General features: G+C 45.2%; 1 protein-coding gene across 15 annotated transcripts in view; it reads right to left on the bottom strand.

Annotated features, from left to right (window-relative positions):
• tty (tweety) overlaps positions 1-17,258 on the bottom strand; it is a 158,644-nt gene extending 141,386 nt beyond the window's left edge. For 12 of the 15 annotated variants that reach the window (XR_011223057.1, XR_011223058.1, XM_069305882.1 and 9 more), the window contains exon 1: positions 17,131-17,258. The gene's annotated coding sequence lies outside the window, so the exon portion shown is untranslated. The remainder of the gene's footprint in view (positions 1-17,130) is intronic. The other 3 variants (XM_069305884.1, XM_069305883.1, XM_069305885.1) reach the window with 3 other exon arrangements.
• Positions 17,259-21,126: the final 3,868 nt, after the last annotated feature.

Genomic DNA, 21,126 nt, shown 5'->3' with positions numbered 1-21,126 from the left:
AATAGGGTGTCCACGATGCTGCTAAACCCGCGGGTCTCCATTATTAGAGACATATTGATACACTTTTTTGTTTATTAAACAAAGGGGTTACGCCTTGTTATGCACCGCTTCGGGGGGTGAAAAGTTATATACCTTTCAAGTTGTACCTTTGAGGTACAACTTGAAATAATATATTATTTGACTTTTTACAACTACAAACATGTAGGGAACAAGTATAGTTTTCCGGTCTGCTCACTCCCCCCTCTCTTGCTCCTCATTGAAGGTCCTTGTAGTGTCGAGCGTTAGTTCTTGAGCCCCGCCTTTCCAATATTAAGAGTGTAATGCAACGGCTAGTAACATTGACAATTGTATGCCGAATTTAGTTATCCATAAAATCTTTAAACGTGCGTCTCCTGTTCCGTTTTTTACAGTGTAGTGAGGTCTGGCTACCCAAGTCCTCGGCTCATCACACCTTCACCATCCTTACCTCTCAAAATGTTTGGTAATGTGTTTATTTGTGATGTGTGTCTATGTATATATTAACACGTTGTACTGAATGGGGTGAGAATAGCTTGAGCTACCTCATCCCTTTGTGTGTATTTTACCTCAATAAACGTATTTCAATTTCAATTCAATTTCACCATCCTTCCACACACTACACTACAATGTTACCTCCCTCCCTCCTCCAGACACAGAGGGCCTTCCGGCCGAGCGGACAACGTTCGGGAGTCGCAGTTCACGGACCTTATACTTCCATTCCCGGCCGATGGAGAAACAAATGGGCACTTTCACCTGATGACTGTTCACCTTGCGGTAAATAGGAATCAACTATAATGGGCTGCATATTCTCATTCACTCACTCACTCACTCTCTCTCTCACACACTCTCTCTCTCTCTCTCTCTCTCTCTCTCTCTCTCTCTCTCTCTCTCTCTCTCTCTCTCTGAACTCACCTAATTGTGCTTGCGGGGGTTGAGCTTCTGTTATGTTAGGTGAGCTCGGACATAATGGTGAAACCCTAACCGCCCGTGATTTATTTTTTGTTAAATCAGACCGTACAAATTTGACGCTTATCATACCGCGAAAATTAAAAATGTTATTCGCATTCTCAATACTCTTTGTTCGTTCTGGACTGGACAGACCGGGAAGGGGGAAGGTTTGAGATGGGAGAGGGGGTACGGTAGGAGGGATGGGAGAGGAAGAATAGGTCGAGGGATGGGAGGGATGGAAAAGGAAGGAGGCAGAGAAATTCCTTCACCCCCCCCCCCCCACCTCTATCTCCGCACCCTTGCTCACCCATAACGGGAGGTGGAAGCTTTTCAAACGGACAGACAGGTAGACCGACGAACAATCCATTATACCTTTCTCTCCCACTGATATCCCCCCACCCCCTACCCTCTCCTCCAGCCGAGAACGCACGCACACATCTGTACCAGGTGAGGGGACAACGGGTTCACCATAGCCCGTGCTGCTTGGCGAACTTGTTCTTCCCAGCAGCTGTAGACCACTACCACCACCACCAAGAACTTGTCACCGCCCCTGCCGTCGTCAGTAGAGGGGTGGAGCCTCCCCGGGGCTCTGGAAGAACAACCAGGCTTGTTCTTACAGCTAACTGGAGCGAAATATCAAGTCAAATTGAGAGTCTAAGAAAAAGAAAGGAGGGAGGAGGAATGGGAGTGAGGGAGGGAGGAAGGAAATGAGAGGGAAGGACTCAAAGAGAGAGAGAGAGAGAGAGAGAGAGAGAGAGAGAGAGAGAGAGAGAGAGAGAGAGAGAGAGAGAGAGAGAGAGAGAGAGAGAGAGAGAGAGAGAGAGAGAGAGAGAGAGAGAGTGTGTGAGAGAGAGAGAGAGATAGTGTGTGTGTGTGTGTGTGTGTGTGTGTGTGTGTGTGTGTGTGTGTGTGTGTGTGTGTGTGTGTGTGCGCGCGTGCGCGCGTGCGTGCGTGCGTGCGTGCGTGCGTGCGTGCGCGCGTGCGTGCGCGTGTGTGTGTGTGTGTTATCTTTTTTTTTTTTTTTTTTTTTTTTTTTTTTTTTTGAGATATATACACGAGTTGTTACATTCTTGTACAGCCACTAGTACGCGTAGCGTTTCGGGCAGGTCCTTAATCCTATGGTCCCTGGAATACGATCCCCTGCCGCGAAGAATCGTTTTTTCATCCAAGTACACATTTTACTGTTGCGTTAAACAGAGGCTACAGTTAAGGAATTGCGCCCAGTAAATCCTCCCCGGCCAGGATACGAACCCATGACATAGCGCTCGCGGAACGCCAGGCGAGTGTCTTACCACTACACCACGGAGACTGATTAAATTCTCTGATTATCATTCTCTGTTTATCCCCTTCCCCTCCCAACATTTTGTCACGTGTATTAGACTTTCAACATTAACTAGCCAATTAGCATAACTGACGAATGCCTTTGTCATTGTTTATATATAAGGAACACCACAAAGTGTCCGGCTTGTCTTTCCTACTCTATGTAAACATTCTCTCGGATATTCTCCTCTATAAACAAAAGCAAAAAATTGCAGTAGTTTAGCCTAACCAAAAGCGTCCAAAAATCAGGCTACCCACCTCACTGACTCGGGGATAAATTAGACCTGTTGCTGTTTTAGATTCAGCTATTCGTAACAAAGCGTTCCAAGTAGCACGGGCTATGGTGATCCCGTAGTGGACTGAATTAGACCTCGATTAACGTTCTGCTCAGGGCTGAAGCGGGATGCGGCTGAGTTAGCTGATCTCCCAGCTAACGTACAATACGTTCCTTCTCCACTAGTATCTCAAGTCTCCGTCTTGATTTATCCACCTGTGACATTTGGCTGACGCACAACCAACACTTATATCAACAACCGACAGCTACAACCACCACAACCCCCGTAAATACCATACACCACAACAAATCCACTACGGGCTCACCATAGCCCGTGCTACTTGGAACTTTTTGTTCCAAGTAGCGAATCTTAAACAACAACAACAAACAACGCCACCAAAATGACCACAAGAGCCCCAAACAAGCCAGAACAGTTACAACAGCCCAACAGTCATCACAACAGTCCACTGATCATCAAAACAGCCACACAAGCTCCCCCTCCCCACCTTCCAAGTCATGAGCCATTTTTCAAAAGGCTTCAGTGAGTGTCGTAGCCTAGTGCCTGGCACCTCCACCTTTGGTATCAATTTGCATGGTGAGAGGGCAGATATGGCTCGATCGGCATCAACAAGGAGGTGGGATATGGTCGGTGGGTACACTGTAAGCTGTCCAGGAGGGCTAGAAAGGTGTACAGAGGTCAAATAATAATAAATATATATATACACACACAGACACGCACACACACATATATACACAGCCTTTGACACAGTGTCACACAAGAGACTAGTGCACAAGCTGGAGATGCCAGGCAGGAGTGAAAGAACAGGTATTCCATTGGATAAGGGAGTACCTAAGAGATGACTAAACTCTAAGATGATTTTTATTGCCCGGTGTTGCACCTTTTCCAGAGCAGCTATATCTTCCTGAAGATGAGGTGTCTCCATGCCTGGATGCAAGAATCCAGGACGCGGCGCACCAGAGACTTATACAACTGAACGACTACTTTATTTTCCCTGAAGGTAAAAGTACGCTTGATTATTCCCAGAATTTGATTAGCTTTTTTTTTTAACTTCCACTCCCACTTGTTGTGCAACTTTTAGTGAATGATGGAGTTTGACTCCAATGTTCTTTTCTTCATCTATCCGTTGTCAGGAAGTGCTGTCAATTTGGCAGTTGTGACGGAGTTACCATTCAATGTCTCAAGTGCAAAAGTCAGAATAGACAGGAAGCACGAGTGGCTATGAAGAGTAATTGGGAGAAATTGGGATGGTGGAGAGACCTTGTGAGGGAGAGTGTGGTGGTGGAGAAAGCTTGTGAGGGAGAGTGTGGGGGTGGAGAGAGATTGTGAGGGAGAGTGTGGGGGTGGAGAGAGATTGTGAGGGAGACGCTTAGAAGCCGCAACTAATCTAACTCCAAATTTAATTCGATTACACACAAAAAAATAACTTTGTATAAAAAAACAATCCTCGGTGAATTCTTAGAAATCCGGCCTGGTGAGAACACACACACACACACACACACACACACACACATCTGCCAACGTAAGACGTTCGTGAACCAGCGTACATTATACGGATTACACACACACACACACACACACACACACACACACACACACACACACAGACTGGTGCTTGCCTATCAATCACTACGAGGAACTCGGGTCTAGAACTTTATAAGCCCTGTCTAGATGTTCCTGATCCAACAGCACCGCTCCTGTGCCAGATAAGTCTACTACGGGCTCACCCATAGCCCGTGCTACTTGCAACTTATTCCGAGTAGCTGAATCTATAACAACAACAACATGGTAGATGTTTTTTGGAGTGAACGTGATCTTTTGGTGGGGAATGTTGCTGTGCCTGTTGCCTTATAACTGACATATATTTTGACGATCAAAATCTTCGTCGAATGATGATTCGGTAGTTTAGTTTTGTGTCTATATCTGGTCTATATCAAGACTTGATATAGACTTGATACGGACAAGTCTTGTCTGTATCAAGACATGTGGGAACATACAGAACCTTCGCTAACACCACCCTCCTCCCACGCTAACACCACCCCCCTGCCCACGCTAACACCGCCCCCCTCCCTTGCTAACACCACCCCCTCCCACGCTAACACCATCCCCTCCCTCGCTAACACCGCCCCCTCCCTTGCTAACACCGCCCCCCTTCCCACGCTAACACCGCCCCCTACCTTGCTAACACCACCCCCCTCCCACGCTAACACCACCCCCCTTCCCTCGCTAACACCCCCCCCCCTTCCCTCGCTAACACCCACCCCCCTTCCCTCGCTAACACCCCCCCCCTTCCCTCGCTAACACCCACCCCCCTTCCCTCGCTAACACCCACCCCCCTTCCCTCGCTAACACCACCCCCCTTCCCTCGTTAACACCACCCCCCTCCCACGCTAACACCACCCCCCTTCACACGCTAACACCACCCCCCTCCCACGCTAACACCACCCCCCTTCCCTCGCTAACACCGCCCCCTACCTTGCTAACACCACCCCCCTCCCTCGCTAACACCACCCCCCTCCCACGCTAACACCACCCCCCTCCCACGCTAACACCACCCCCCTTCCCACGCTAACACCACCCCCCTCCCACGCTAACACCACCCCCCTCCCACGCTAACACCGCCCCCCTCCCACGCTAACACCACCCCCCTCCCACGCTAACACCGCCCCCCTCCCTCGCTAACACCGCCACACCAACGCGAGTCTCGCACTGTTCCTTGTCTGTCTGTCAAAGAGCCATTGTCTCCCTCTCTGAAGCTCCGGCCTTTTATCTCCCGTACAGGCGTCTTTGTCCCGTAGACAATGTCAGGTCTGTCAACTGGCCTGATTGTCTGTCCGTCTGTGTCCGTCCTCGTATGCAAATGTGTGCATGTGTGTGAGAACGCACGCCCTTTGCGTGTATAAGAGGAACAGGTGTGTGTGTGTGTGTGCACTTTGACTTGCAAGGTGTGTATTTTGAGAGCTGTTGCGTGTGCCGTGTGTGTGAAGGAGACGCCATCAGCGGCGGGTTTGATTGATAAGGAGTGTCTGGTGGGCTGTCAGCAGCTGATAAGAGGAGACTTGGGGGAGTGGGAGATGAGGCATCTTCTGGCTCATCTCCTGTCACCAGCAGTCCAGCAACCAGGAGGCCTGGTCGACGACCGGGCCGCGGGGACGCTAAGCCCCGGAAGCACCTCAAGGTAACCATCTTACCTGCCGGATACTGGTCATGTCCCGCCGACACTCCTGTGTAATGAGTGTAGCTGTGAGGGAGACTGATGTCACTTCACTCACTCTCATAATACAACCTGGGAGCAGGTCGGCCGAGCGGACAGCACGCTGGACTTGTGATCCTGTGGTCCTGGGTTCGATCCCAGGCGCCGGCGAGAAACATTGGGCAGAGTTTCTTTCACCCTATGCCCCTGTTACCTGGGTGTTAGTCAGCTGTCACGGGCTGCTTCCTGGGGGTGGAGGCCTGGTCGAGGACCGGGCCGCGGGGACACTAAAAAGCCCCGAAATCATCTCAAGAAAGATAACCTGTAACAGATCCAAGCTACACAAAATCCTCTCCTAACACCCAGTGAGCTGTCACACCCTGCATACGAGCCTTGTCCTGCATCTAGTCTCTTCCCTGGCTGTTACAACGGCCGATTCTCCTTCGTAACACACGAACCCCTCCTCCTTACCCTTATCACTAGCCAGCCCGTCACTACACTCCGGCATCTTATTCCCGTGTGACTGGATTCTTTTCTGGATTCCTAACCGCTCAAGCATTAAGGGATTCGACCCTCTGCAGCCTCTCGGAGGAACGCTGGCCAGAGGGAACTGAGGAGTGTCGTGGGAACAGCAGTTTGGAATATTGTTTTAGAGGCAAACTTCCCGGAACAAAAGTTCCAAGTAGCACGGTCTATGGTGAGCCCGTAGTAGCCCGGCCGGCCCGTAGCCCGACCTGACGCTAGGCTTCCAATTGGATAAGTTTGCACCAACAGCTGAATTCGTCAATTTAACCTACTGTTTATTAAAAATTTATCTGTATGTCACCCTACTCCGACTCGTCATTTCTACCCCCCCCCCCTCCCCAACCACCACCAAGAGCGCGCGCGTTCGCACAAACAACAGGGAACCTCCCTTGCTAAACAAGGCAGCCAATCGTTCTATTACTTCCCCCCCCCCCCTCCACCAATCTCAACCACCACCACCACCACCACCACTCAGCTCTCCTCTTATTTCACTTCCTCCACTAACATTAAACGACGCAAATAATTTCTTCCTTTTGCTCTCATTTAACTAACAATAGTTATTAAAAAAATTAATAAATTAAAAACACTAAAGCTAATAGCAATTAACTCCTGCGGGTTAATTATAACCTGCAGATGTTGTGGTGTTGTAGATAGGGGGGGGGGGGTAGACAGGCTGGGTTGATAGGGGGGAGGGGAGAGGGGGGGTAGCCAGGGGGTTGGTGGGGGGGAGAGGGAGGGATCACCCCCCCTCCCCAACAACCATCAACAGGTCGTCGGGGAGACTCACGCGTGACCTTCATCTGTGATCATCATGTTCCCGTGACTGAATGAGTGTTCTTGTCCACTTGTCGTTACGACGCATAGTTCACCCCTCTGTGACTTGTCGTGTCGCAGGCCTCATCATCTGCTCCATGTAAACAGGAGATGCCTCGTCTAGGCCAATATAGACCTGCGCTTACCTTTTATTCTATTGTTTCTTGACCACCAGATATCATCTCTTGAGTGCCGTTACAGTCTGGCTGTTGGTCTTGGTCTTGTCTGTTACACTTCAGAGAAGTCTGTTGAACTTCGTGTCTGTTAAACTCCCTGTCGAGCTCAAGTCATTCAGTGAACGTCTGAGAAAGTCACATGGCAAAAACCCGAGAGACGAAGTCTAGCCTCATCGATCGATCCGGTAGCCCGCGCCTTCCTGCGGCCTGGCCTCTTGTGTCCGACGACAGACTTATATCAGGAACGGGGTACCCGCCAAATCGTTCACAGGACGGGTCTTTTATTCTTTATTATGTACCCCATACCCATCCCGTGGGCGGTGGTGGAACAGCGAAACATTTTGTTTGTTAAAGCCGTATATGTTGTGGTTTGGTAGGGTAGAGCGACGGTCTCACATCATGCAGGTCGGCGTTCAATCCCCGACCGTCCAAGTAGTTGGGCACCATCCCCCCCCCCCACCCCCGTCCTATCCCAAATCCTGACCCCTTCCAAGAGCTATATAATCGTAATGGCTTAGCGCTTTCCTTTGATAATTCCTTCCTTCCCTGGGGATGGGCAGGGGGGGGGAAGCTTTAGGGAAATTGCGTTCAAAGTGCAAAGGTCAGGGTGAACTGGCCCGGGGCTTGGGGTCACTGTACCCACTCTTTGTTCACCAATATTATCCTTGTTGTAATTCCTGCCAGGATGGTGTTGGTATTACTGGTGGGGTTGGCAGTACTGGTGGGGTAGTGAGGGGAGAGAAATGGGGGGAGGGGTAAAGGGGAAGGGAGATGGGGGGGGGGGCTAAAGGGGGAGGGAGATGGTAGGAATTTTATCCACGTTCATTTTTCTTTGGTGGGGGTGACAAGGATAAGATTCCTGGGATTTAAACAATTTAAACCACTGTCACTTATGTAATCTGTGAAAAATCGAGGCATTCAGAGATAACTCTGTATCAATGGTGTCCAAGAAATGTGTAAGCACTTCAATCATAATGATGTATTACCAGAAATCCTAGCCTGTATATTTGTATATACAGGCACCAGGCTATAGTTGCCGCTCTCCAGCTGTTTGGCAGCTCTCTTCTCTCAAAGGATTTCACCTGCCCGAAACGCTATGCGTGCTAGTGGCTCTACGAAAATGTAAGAACGCTTGTGAGTGAGTGAGTGAGTGAGTGAGTGAGTGTCCATCATCCTAATGACAGGATGAACACCCCAGCGGGTTTTCTTCCTACTGGGGAGTGTTGTACATGCTGCTATGGCGGTGTGTCCACTCACAGGATGAGTGACGCTGCCCAATAAACTCGCCCCTCGGGGCAAAATTAAAAAAAAAAATCATCCTTCCATTGTTCTTACTGCAGGAACTAATTCATTTTCTCAGCCTCCCTTAACCGCGGCTCAAGTGAATATCTTGTCTTTATTCCTTCAAAGGATTGTGTAGCTTTGTATTTACTAATTGTATCTGCAGAATCGAGCTATTAGCTCTTGGACCCCGCCTTTCTAACCAATTTATTTTAGTCTATTATATCTACTACACACATTTCTCTAACACACACACACATCCCAGGAAGCAGCCCGTAGCAGCTGTCTAACTCCCAGGTACCTATTTACTGCTAGGTGAACAGGGTGCATCAAGGGGAAAGAAACTTTGCCCATTTTTTCTGCCTCTGCCGGGGATCTAACCCAGGCCCTTAGGACTACGACCCCAGAGCGCTGTCCACTCAGCCGCGAGGCATCCAGTGTGGAGTGCAAGTAGGGCCGTGGAGGGTTGCATGCAACATATCGTCTAGTTCACATCTTATCAGCCAGCAATCACATTAAACATGAATTCTATCATTAATTCCTTCATACATTACGAAAATGAGCAAGATACCCAGAGAGAGAGAGCGAGAAGGAGAGAGGAATACCAAGAGGAAGAGAACTGCAGCCTTCCTCTTCTCGATACAGCCCCTCATAATTGTATTCGCAACATGCTGTATGCACACACACACTATACATCCTTCACCGAGCAACAACAACAACTGGCGGTTGTTTCCCATCAGCATGACTACCAAGAACACGTGCAGGGTATGGTTACAACGTCCAAGGGGGACGTTGTAGCCATACAACGGCTAGTTCAACATGTCCTTGCTACAATACCACTCTGGATGACTATGACACACACACACACACACACTCTTAACAAAATGGACGAAGAAGTCACATTCGCCGAGGTTATGCGATTGATATGGACAGTTGGGATCCAAATTTTCCGATTATCCTGAAAATCTGGACATTTTAGGAGATGTAGGAGTGAGCGAATTCGACATTTTTGTATTTATCGTAAATTTCATCGGCAGTTTTTTACCCCCTTCTTTCCTTTCTTTTCCTTTTTTTTGTTTTTCCTTTCTTTGGTTACCTCCTTTCCTCCATCCCGACGGGGGCCTGCCCGGTGCCGTCTTCCCTATGGCAAAGGGTCCTGTAGTGGGTGGAACGGCCGTTGTTTTGTTGTTAAAGATTCGCTACCTGGAACAAATAGTTCCAAGTAGCACGGGCTATGGTGAGCCCGCAGGAGCGGCCGGTAATTGGTTACAGTTATTGTCAGGGGCGATGAACGTGCCGTCGACCCGACAACTGTACTTACACACACTCCTGCTCTACGCCAGCCCCCTGTGGAAAAGTTCTTGAAATTTAAACCTGTATTATCATTGCAGTATGGCTGTAGTGCTATTCCAACATGGCTGAACAAGTCTTTGATGTATAGCAGCGTGGCGATTCTATATGGCTGTATTGACAATACATCAATGACGATGTTGTAGTAGGAGTCTGTCTCTCTCTCTCTCTCGTACGGTCGGAAAATCTCAGTCGGTGGGTCGATGGCTCTTTGCATGCCCTATCTTTGTCTATTTCAAATCCCTCTACTTGAGGGATTGAGCGTTCCAAAGACCACTTGTAGATATCACATTGAGTCCCTCTGAGGCCATGAGCTGCAGAACTGAGGCAGCCGAGTGCCGTCACTATGTAATTACCGTCCTACCGAAGAGCACGATGCATTGTATTCTCTCTTATAACCTGGGAAACAGGAGAAGCTGATGAATGAAGAGCAACACAGAAGACTAGCGACGTTGCAGCCATCCTACAGAGTAATTCAAGTGCCTGCCCTTGCACCTTGCACCATTATTATTGTGAGGAGAGATGGGGAGGTGGGGGAGAGGAGTGTGTGTTTGAGAGGCTTCAAACATCTTTCAGTGTGGCGCACTCTTATTAAATTGCACAAAGGAGACCAGTCAAGATGGAAACGTAAAGGGGGAAGACGGGAAGGGGTAAGAGGGGAGGCGAAAGAAGCAACGAAGAGAGAAGAGTATATGAGAATGCAAGAGGGAGTAGAAATGAGGTTGTGTAGGAGGAACGTGCAGGAAAGATCGAAGGAAGGAATGAAGGAAGAGAAATAATAAGGAGTAGGAGGCGGTTGAGAAGTGTGGGATGAATAAGATGGAGAGCACATTACATCTTTGTAGGAAAATAGGTCAGCACAAGGGAAAGGACGATAAAGCACTGGAGGATGAATGGCAGGAAAGAGTAGGCAGGAGTATGGGGAGGAAGGGAAATAGGGAGGTGAAGGATGGAGGCAGGAGAATGAGAAAATGGGAGGAAGGAGGCGGCTCTGGAGTAAGGAGGAGGGCGAGAAGAAGAAGAATGACAGCTACTGAAGAAAGCTTTGACAGGAATGCGAGTTAATCGAGGTGTCCAACATGCTTACACTAACGAGGACGGTCTTGGTCAAGCTGGTACATAACAGCACTCACTAACTCTGCTCCTTGCCCGTCTACCACCACCATCACTACCACCCCTCGCACCACCAGTCCCGGCACCACCAGTAATACAGTACTGCCCGCCTCACCAACAAAGGCCTCAATGTGATCTTCACCCCATCACTACCAGCAAATAACCATAACCATCGTCGCCATGACATTCACCACTACCATCTTGCTTGTCCTCAAATCACCAGTATCACCAACACCCTCATAACAGTTAAATAAACCCGCCGTACATCCACGTGCCGTGGGCATGAAAGTAAAGTTATCACTGCCGACCCCATTCGTGGGCGCAGCCGCCACCACCTCATTATTTTATATTATATATATATATATATATATATATATATATATATATATATATATATATATATATATATATATATACACACCTGAACGGCCTTCAGGTAGTTGGCTTTCACTCCCACTGGTGAAGACTAACTACTTCACCTATTCATCTGAGCTCCCATAAGCCTCGTTAGAAGCCTTGTTGCGTGAAGCGAGAAAGAAGCCTGCTGATTATTGAGCGTATCCCCCAACCCACATTTAATTGTTTTTTTTATCTGTAAACTCTGTTAAAAGTTGAAACTTGCCTCCCCGTACCACAGCTGTTTAGAACACTTTCTAACTTTAAGTCTTCTCGTCTGTAGACACATTTCTTGTGTCCGAATCTTTCAGAACCCTGTACACAAAAAAAGACCCCTCACAGTGTTCAAGAGAGAACTGGATAAGCACCTCCAAAGGATACCCGATCAACCGGGCTGTGACTCATACGTCAGGCTGCGAGCAGCCGCGTCCAACAGCCTGGTTGATCAGTCCAGCAACCAGGAGGCCTGGTCGACGACCGGGCAGCGGGGACGCTGAGCCCCGGAAGCACCTCAAGGTAACCACAAATATAAGGCTAATCCAGGAGTATGCGGCCCCAGCATGTAGCCCTTACCTTGTCGAGCACAAGACGTAACTGGAAAAAGTTCAGAGATATGCCACTACGCTAGTCCCAGAACTAAGAGGCATGAGTTACGAGAAAAGACTGCGTGAAATGCACCTCACGTCGCTGGAAGACAGAAGAGGTCGGGGAGACATGATCACCACATACACAATTCTCAGGGGAATTAACAGGGTAGACAAAGATGGATAATTTAACATGGTTGGTACACGCACAAGAGGACACAGGTGGAAGCTGAGTACCCAAATGAGGCACAGAGACATTTTAACGATTTTTTTTTCAGTGTCAGAGTAGTTAGTAAGTAGAATGCCCTAGGAAGTGATGTGGTGGAGGCTGACTCCATACACAGTTTCAAATGTAGATATGACAGAGCCCAGAAGGCTCATGAACCTGTACACCAGTTGAGAGGCGGGACCAAAGAGCCAGAGCTCAACCCCCGCGAGCACAAATAGGTGAGTACACGGGTAGACACGGATGAAGAGGGATGGGTGGCAGGGCAGCCTCTCCCTCTCGGCTAGTCTATGGTGGATGGCAAGTGTTTTATGGTGGCTTTTTATTAAAGGGGAACAACACGTGTCGTCAGATGGGAGGGGGGGGAGGGGTGGTGAGAATGAAATAGTGCGACTGGGGAGGAGTTAGTGAGGTGGGAAGCGATGAAATGAGAGATAGGATTGGGAAATGAGACTGGTGATGCGATAAGGAGAAATTGGGGGGACAGAATGAGAAGAGAAAGAGGGGGTAGAAGTAGCCTATCCCTTTGAGATGTATTTCCTTCTTGTCTCAATAAACATACTTGAACTTAGAGAGAGAGTTCGTATTTAATTGTTTTATTTTAATGTTTTATATTTAATTGTATTCTATTTAAATGTTTTATATATATCATTAACTATAGATATACTGATATTGTGTTATTAATAATATGGTAGGAGGGAGAGAAACTGAAAGATAGAACCCGAAAAAAAGAAAAATAGTTATATCAAGATAGAGATAAAGAGATAAAGAAATAAAAATAAATAGATAAGGACAGAGATAAGAGAGGGAGAGATACAAAATTAACTTCATGAGTGTTCCCATTTAACCAGAAAGAAGGAGAAAGATAAAGGAGGGGGGAAGGAGCAGCTGCAGCACAGCCAATACTACCGTTACTCTTCCTGTCACTAGGCTAGATAGGCTACTTGCCTCCTCCCACCGGCCGCACGCAACACGACAGGCTACTGGTATCCTGTTGGGACATCCTCCCGCCATCCAGGAAATACTTGCGTCTGATTCATACATTTCCAAATGTACGATGTGTCATTCCCCTCCAATAAAATCATCCATTCTATTAATATTTCACCTGTTGTCGAACCGGACACTCGTGTGCACTTACATCTTAACGTGTTGAGTGTTTGTTTAAGAAGACTAAACCACACACCAGGAGATGAGACGACGACGTTTCGGTCCGTCCTGGACCATTATCAAGTCGACTGAGTATCGACTGAGATACGCTCCTCCTAAGATGAGGAGCGAGGAGGTGGTTGTTGTTGTTGTTGTTTTAGATTCAGCTACTGGGAACAAAAAGCTCAAAGTAGCACGGGCTATGGTGAGCCCGTAGTGGACTTGCCTGGCCCAGGAGCCGGGGTGTATTGGGAGCGAGGGGGGGGGGGCACGGGCATTAAGAGAGAGGTGATTGATAAAGATTAAGCCACCCAAGAGGAGGCACGGGCATGAATAGCCCGTAAGAGAGAGGTTTCTTTAAATAACTACGATGGGGTACATGTTATGCATGATTGCCACATCAAAGCCATGCGCAAAGGCAGCGTCTGGGATGATCCGCTGAAGAGGATTCGAACCACTGCCTTGAACCAATCTCTCAAGTCTGGCCCCAGACCGGACTTGGAGAGTAGAACAACACCCAAAACCTCATCCAGGTCAAATTCAGGTATGTGTGTAAGCCTTGATATGATAGCACCGAAAAGGCCTTGAGAACTTATACACTGGTCGACTGAACGGTGAATGACAGGGGTCAAGGAGCTGAAGTTCAACCCAAGCACACAAATTAGTGAATACATAGACAGGTTCGAGGCGCTGACCTTCGGCAGACAGCTACCACAAAAAGAAACTGGGTAAGTTTATTATTCAGGAGGATGTACACCAATGTGAGGGAGGAGGATAATGGTGAGGATGGGGGGGAGGATGATAGGATGATGATGGGAGAGGAGGAGGATGGTGGGGGAGAATGATGGTGAGGGGGAAGAATGAAGATGGGGAAGAAGAATGATTATGGGGAAGAATGATGATTATGGGGGAAGAATGAAGATGGGGAAGAATGATGATTATGGGGGAAGAATGATGATTATGGGGGAAGAATGATGATTATGGGGGAAGAAGATGGGGAGGAGGATGATGATGGGAGAAGTTGACGACGATGGGGGGACAGGATGAAGATAGGTTAATGAATGGAACTGGCAGTAGTTAACGGGTGGAAGTGGTGGAAGTTAATATGAAGAAAACGTTTTGGGCGGAACATGTTAATGGGTTGACAAAATAGTTAATAAAAGATGAAGATGAAGGAGAGGAGGAAAATGGAGGGAAGATGAAAGAGGCTGATGTGGGGGGGGGGGGGCGGAAGCTAATAGAGGAGAGGTGAAGCTGATATGTTGGGACGGAGGCTATGTGAGGAGGTGGAGAATGGAGAGCAGAATGATGATGGAGCGGAAAACCCCCTTCCACCTTCTCAGGCAATGCACGTCGTCTTCCACCGCCCAAGTGCTCAAGTTAATCACCTGGATAGGCTATCAAGGGCAGGCCAGATGCACCGCCATAAAACGACGATAAAACACGACCTGCAACAGCTTTGGGGAGGAACGCAAGATAAAAACCGTTTAGCGAGGAAACCCAGTGGCTGCAGACCTACGAGTCGCTGGCTGATGGCTGAATTGCTCATAATTATGGGTGGATTGGCCCGTTACCGCCACTGCGACGCTGAAACCAATAGCCAGGTGTGAAGTGTGTGCCTTGGGGACTAGTTACGAGTCCTCATATTCTCGGCTGGGCTTGGCGTTAATGTACGCGCCGGCGATACATAATTTTGAAATTTGCCTGTGCAAAGGCACGTCCGTGTGTAGCCTATGTTTTATCTTGAATTTTAAGTACGGGATAGCGCACCAGTGTCCTTGTTTGTATTTACAAATGTGTACAAATACAATGGAATTCAAACAGCAAAAGTCAACTGGCGCAATGCGAGGCTGCGTGTTTGGGGAAGCTTAGCGTTTGTGTCGGCTCTAACAATGTAAGTCGCTGATCTAAATTGAGTACTGTATTTGTTCAAGGCATTTTAATCGTGTAACCGGTATTACTCGCAAAAGAATAGAGATGTCTCTTCGTTGGATTAAAATATTAAAAACAATATCGACATTTAAATGGGCAATATACAAAAGTTTGCTTCAATAATTGTAAATACCTTTATAAAGTTACCTTAATAATATTTTTCTTTAAGTACTTAAATACGGATAATTATCACGCTCATCTTTTATCTGTTGCCTTGGCAATGCTAAGTCCTGAAATACAGCTTTGACCAAGTCAATGCGCAGGGAAAAGGAAATTATCAAGACCTATTTCTCCACAAAAAAATGTATATTTTCGTGTCTTCCTTTCAGAACAAGCCTACTGCCGTACGTTATTGATGAGAATGCAACTATCCGACGTACGTCAGTTGAGGTGATGCGACTGTTTGTTGTACGCCAGTAGTGGTGCTGGGAGGAAGGGAGGGGGGGTTAGTAATGAGGCTGCCTGACGGTGTGTCGTAAGAATAAGTAACTGCTTTCACAAAATGTTAACACAGTATTTGCAGGTGCAGCTATATAATATAAAGTTAGTGTGGGGGAGAGGGAGGTAACTGTATGAAGCGTATAGCACACCATGGGCTATATACTTCATATAAGAGCAATACAAAAATGAAAGTTAAATATCAATAAATCTCTGGCAGCTACTCGGGGTGCTGACCATACATGGCAAAAACATCATAAACCAGAATGAATCATAAAACACACGAACAACACCTACCGTAATGCCAAATTGCTTTGTCACCAAATATAGCATAGTAACATTTTATTACATTAAAATAATAATTATATATATTATATTATATATAATAAATATATATATATATATATATATATATATATATATATATATATATATATATATATATATATATATATATATATATATATATTATATTATATTATTCAGTTAAATAGCAAGTTTTTCCCTGAATGCTCTGTGTTCCCTTCTCTGAGGCTGTGGGTCCCTATAATTGCACCAGAGGTGGTACCCCCTATTATATTATATAAACTCTTGCTCGACTCCCTTAGGTTCTAGAAGCTGAGAATATAACGAAATTACCCTAATTACACTTTGTATTTACTTGCAGATAGTAAAACAATTTAATCATATTTATACAATACATATGAAAAATAGTAATACGTTTACCATAGTTAAACGTATCAAACAATAAATTAGTTTCTTCATCTTTAAAATATGATTACTTACACAGAACATCTCTGCAGTCACTCTTTCTCTGAATATTGTTTGAATGTATTACTTATATGCAAAACAAACAAGATATGAATACTATTTTTTATTTCAACATTTGGATGTCTCAAACCTGAGAAAAATATCATTTGATTGTGAATATAAATGCGATATTATATGCAGTAAGCACTAACAACGTTAACTTATTAAAGCCTGATCCCATCATCAACACAACCTGTCGCTCGTCAATGGATGCTGAACGACACCCCTGATTCATGCCCAAACATCCCAAGATTCAACAGACATTTCCCTTGACTCTCGACAACAGTTGGGTGTCGAATACTGTGCACGCTTTACCTCGCTACCACCACGCATTCCTTCACGTGAGCTACGGCTATTGACAAGCAATTGCATGCACAAGGCCGTTTTTGCAAGACATCCTGACAACATGACCCTCGGGCGCCCACTCCGCCCGACCCGGTATTGATTTCTCTCCGGACAACACTAAGAGAGAGAATCTAGCCCAAATTACTCCTCATTTTAATACTATGACGCTACCCATAGGCGTATTAGAGTCTAAGGATGATTTGTGAGAGACTAATATTCTTACCTTGGCAAAAAACAGCGTAAGTCACCTGTTCATTGGCTATTTCAAGAGAAAATTTGGACACAACCCGACGCTCACCACTACAGAGCGAAACTGTCAAAACAAAGTAAGTTCCCGTTTTCTACATCAAGCGCTCGGCTTCTAGACTGAAGCTCGAGATGCGCGCACACAATCTTCTACAGTTTTCTACATTTACGGATCTATAGTTGCATTGTAAAACCAAAATATATATTATATAGGTAATGAATCATTCATAATTTATCATTGATATTATATATGTGCAAAGCTTTACAGTGTTTTCGTGTTCTCTTTATGAGTAATCTTGGTTGGAGGTTTTGCCTCCAAAAGAGGAAGCTAGATTGTTGGGCATCACCCTCCCTTGGGTACCGTCCCCCCACGTGCACCCCCATCATGTACATCCACCCCACATCCTGTGTGGGGGGCGACAGTGCAAAAAAAATGTACAGATGCCCAAGAAGAAAGCAGAAACGACACCGTATTTGGTTGAGATGAGCTTATATAATAAGCAAATTAGACATACATTGAAATATATACATACAAACATTTACATATTCCAACATTATGTAGATGAACATTTAAAAATGAAATAAATAAATTGCATAATATGTGCCATTTTTATGGCACATACCTTGTACTGTACACGTTCAGGAGGAGCAAAAATCTGTACATAATGAAGTACTGAATTAATCATGCCTAATAATACCAAATATCAGTAGAGAACTAATAACTAAAGCGATTTGGGAGCCGTAAAGCAACACGAAGAGGAAAAGAAGAGCACAAAAAGGTGTTAGTTGACATTTCAGGTCACAGACGTAGTGTAGGAACGTTAAGGTCAGCACAATGTTTACATTTGATTGTGATGATTGATTGACTGGTGAAGATTAAGCCACCCAAGAGGTGGCACGGGTGTTGATGTTTATATATTCTCAATAATACATGTTACCAAGTCTGAGTCGAGACATTTACTCGAAATCTTACCATTTCCGCCCACTGGAAAGGGGGTGGGGGTTTGGAAGGGAAGGAAACTATAAGGGGCAAAGTGCCAAGCTATTACCACTATATAACACTTGGAAGTGAACAAAGTCAGTCGTCTTGTAAGGCTACCAACGACAATAGCCAAGATCTGTTTATACAAATATTTAATTATAGATAAGACTTGAGCCTAGGGTTTGTTAATGGCTGTAGGAACGAGCCTCTCGGGAGGTACTCACACGTTTGTAAGATAACTGAAGAACGAAAACGAAACCGAACGAAAGTCAACAGTGTGTCTACACAAAATGATTGTCGACATTGTTAATCTGTCATTTATTGTTCATTCTCTACTCCCAGCACAGCATCAGGACCCGCTATATACTTCCTGCTCCCCTCCCATGTCCTTCACTCTGACCAGGTCCTTGGTTAACTCACACTCAGTGCAATAATCAATTAGCGCCTCAACCCGGCTCTTGCTGGGACACTAACTTCCTAATGCTCAGTAATTTCGTGTTACTCCAACAAAATGCGATCTCTGCATTCTGCCTCATGAGATCGACAATTTTCCCAACAAAGTCCATGCTGAATTCTACCACCATACAAGCCAAACCACTACTGCATTACTCTTCACGCTTTGCTTTACCACATTTTTACATATTACGAAAACTCGAAATTTGGTAACGATGTTTTATGTGGACAAGCTCCGTCCCCCAAACTTTATTTTAACGCCGGGGCCCCATTGACAGGCACTAGGCTTCACGCCGTCGCCAGAGTACCTGAGGCGGCCCCCCACACAATTTGTGTTACTTTATGGCCTGTATAACCCGTATACAGATATTTATGAGCAGTGTTGTGGCTAGGCGTCCGTCCAGACAAGCTTGGGCCAGATTCACGAAGCAGTTAAGCAAGTACTTACGAACGTGTATATCTTTCCTCAATCTTTGACGCCTTTGGTTACATTTATTAAACAGTTTACAAGCATGAAAACTTGCCAATCAAGTGTTGTTATTGTTATAAACAGCCTCCTGGTGCTTCGGAGCTCATTAACTGTTTAATAATTGTAAATAAAGCCGCCAAAGATTGAGAAAAGATGTACAGGGGCCGGATTCAGGAAGGTACTTACGAAGGTTTTTCTGGTGTAACAATAAACCAAATTTTTTTTTAACAAATAATGCACCTATATGGTAAAACAAATCCTGTCAGCTGTAAAAATATTGATGCAGTTATTTAAATGAAAAATATAATGAAAGAAATATTACTGGTTTATTTTTATCCTATCTTTTTGTACTGTACAGTATATCCAAGGAAGTGAAAAATTGAGACATAATGCACAATTTAATGAATGATTAGCATGGATTAGCAGTTCAAAAGAAATATGACTATTACATATCAACATGAGATCTTAATGATCCATGGTCAACATGATTTAATAAGGATAATACAGTACTGAATTTGTAATAATACAAACTATAATTTAAAATCTTTATTACTGATTTTTTTATTAAGAAAATTAGGTATACACAGCAATGTACTACTACCCTATTCTATATGGAATATTACAGTGTAGATAAAAAACTAGCTATAAGTTTATCTAATACTCCCATCTCACAGGATGGTTAGACATACTGTACATGGAATCAATTTAGAAAATACCAGCCTCAATACAAAATACAAATCAACTCTGACTAAACAACTCTAAGCAATTTTCACAAGAGGTAAGCACTGAATCATGGAAACATTATATTATAATTACTCTTACCAGTTTCTACAAGACTCCTCTCAAACAATGTATTTTTAAACATGTTTAGGTATACACAGCAATGTGCTGCTTCCCTATTCTGTATAAAGGACCACACAGTGTAGATCAAAAACCAGCTACAAGCTCATCCAACATCCTCACCTCACAGGATGGCCAGTCATACATGGAATTAAGAGAGAACAAAATACTTAATGCTGATCTATTAGCCTCCACTGGCAAAATCTGGGTGCAGCACAAGAATATCTTCCAATATTCCTGAGTGTATGAAGTAATTACAGTGCTCAAAATACCTCATACCATTTGGTATGAAGTCACTGATAACAGGACAATCACAGATATAGTGTTGGAGAGTATGTTCTCTCAAGTAGGACTGAAAACAGATGTTTTTTTCCACCAAGAGGGCTATAAACCCATGGAACCGCCTACCCGCTGAAGCCGTAAATGCCAAATTCCAGCTAAAAAATATCATTAAGACAATTGGCGGGCCCTTTAACAAGCCGCCGGCTTTCTGTCCTCTTCGAGGTCACTAGATAGTTAGTGGCCCTTGGGTAAATTCAGTAAATATATACAATAATTGTCAGCGCATCTTCCGAGCAACAAGAACAGCTACACAGTATCTCTTAGAATTACGTAGGTAAACAACAAATGTAACATATTTGTTTACTACAATGTCGGTGCTGGCTGTAGAAGTTGAAAAAACATTGTTTTACTTCGAAATATACTAATTTTATAAGAAAATTCGACGTAAATAGGAGGCAGTAGAGCTCCGGTAAACCAGCGCTAAATCTTCAATATGAAGAATGTTGCTGCTCTCTGATTGGCCAAACGAAACGCAGTAGTGACCTCTATCGGCACGTAGGTGAACCAACAAATTTCTTCCTAAGTGGACCTTATTGAATCGCACCTAAGCATCTTCTTAGGGCGCACTTAGGAACCTTCGTAGCAAACCCACTTACGAAGAAATACACAGAGCTTCCTGAATCTAGGTACTTTTACTCCATGTATCAATGTTGTTGTTTATAATGGATGCCACAACATTCTTAGTATCAATTTTGCAAATTGGGGTTTCAAATGCTTGAAGAGCTGAGTTTGAATCACAAAAAAATACTCCACTGTTTGTCAGTGCGTTAGTGCTAAGTTGTAGTTTTTAGTTTAGTTCATTTATTACGAACCCCATATGTACAATGGGTTCGAGATGTGATTAGGTGCGAAAAGATACGTGATTTCAGAGACGCTATATAACAAAT

This window comes from Procambarus clarkii, chromosome 56 (genome assembly GCF_040958095.1).
Source record: "Procambarus clarkii isolate CNS0578487 chromosome 56, FALCON_Pclarkii_2.0, whole genome shotgun sequence".
NCBI lineage: Eukaryota > Metazoa > Arthropoda > Malacostraca > Decapoda > Cambaridae > Procambarus > Procambarus clarkii.
The sequence above is the reverse complement of the archived record's forward strand: the minus strand, read 5'-3'. Positions and strand labels throughout refer to the sequence as shown.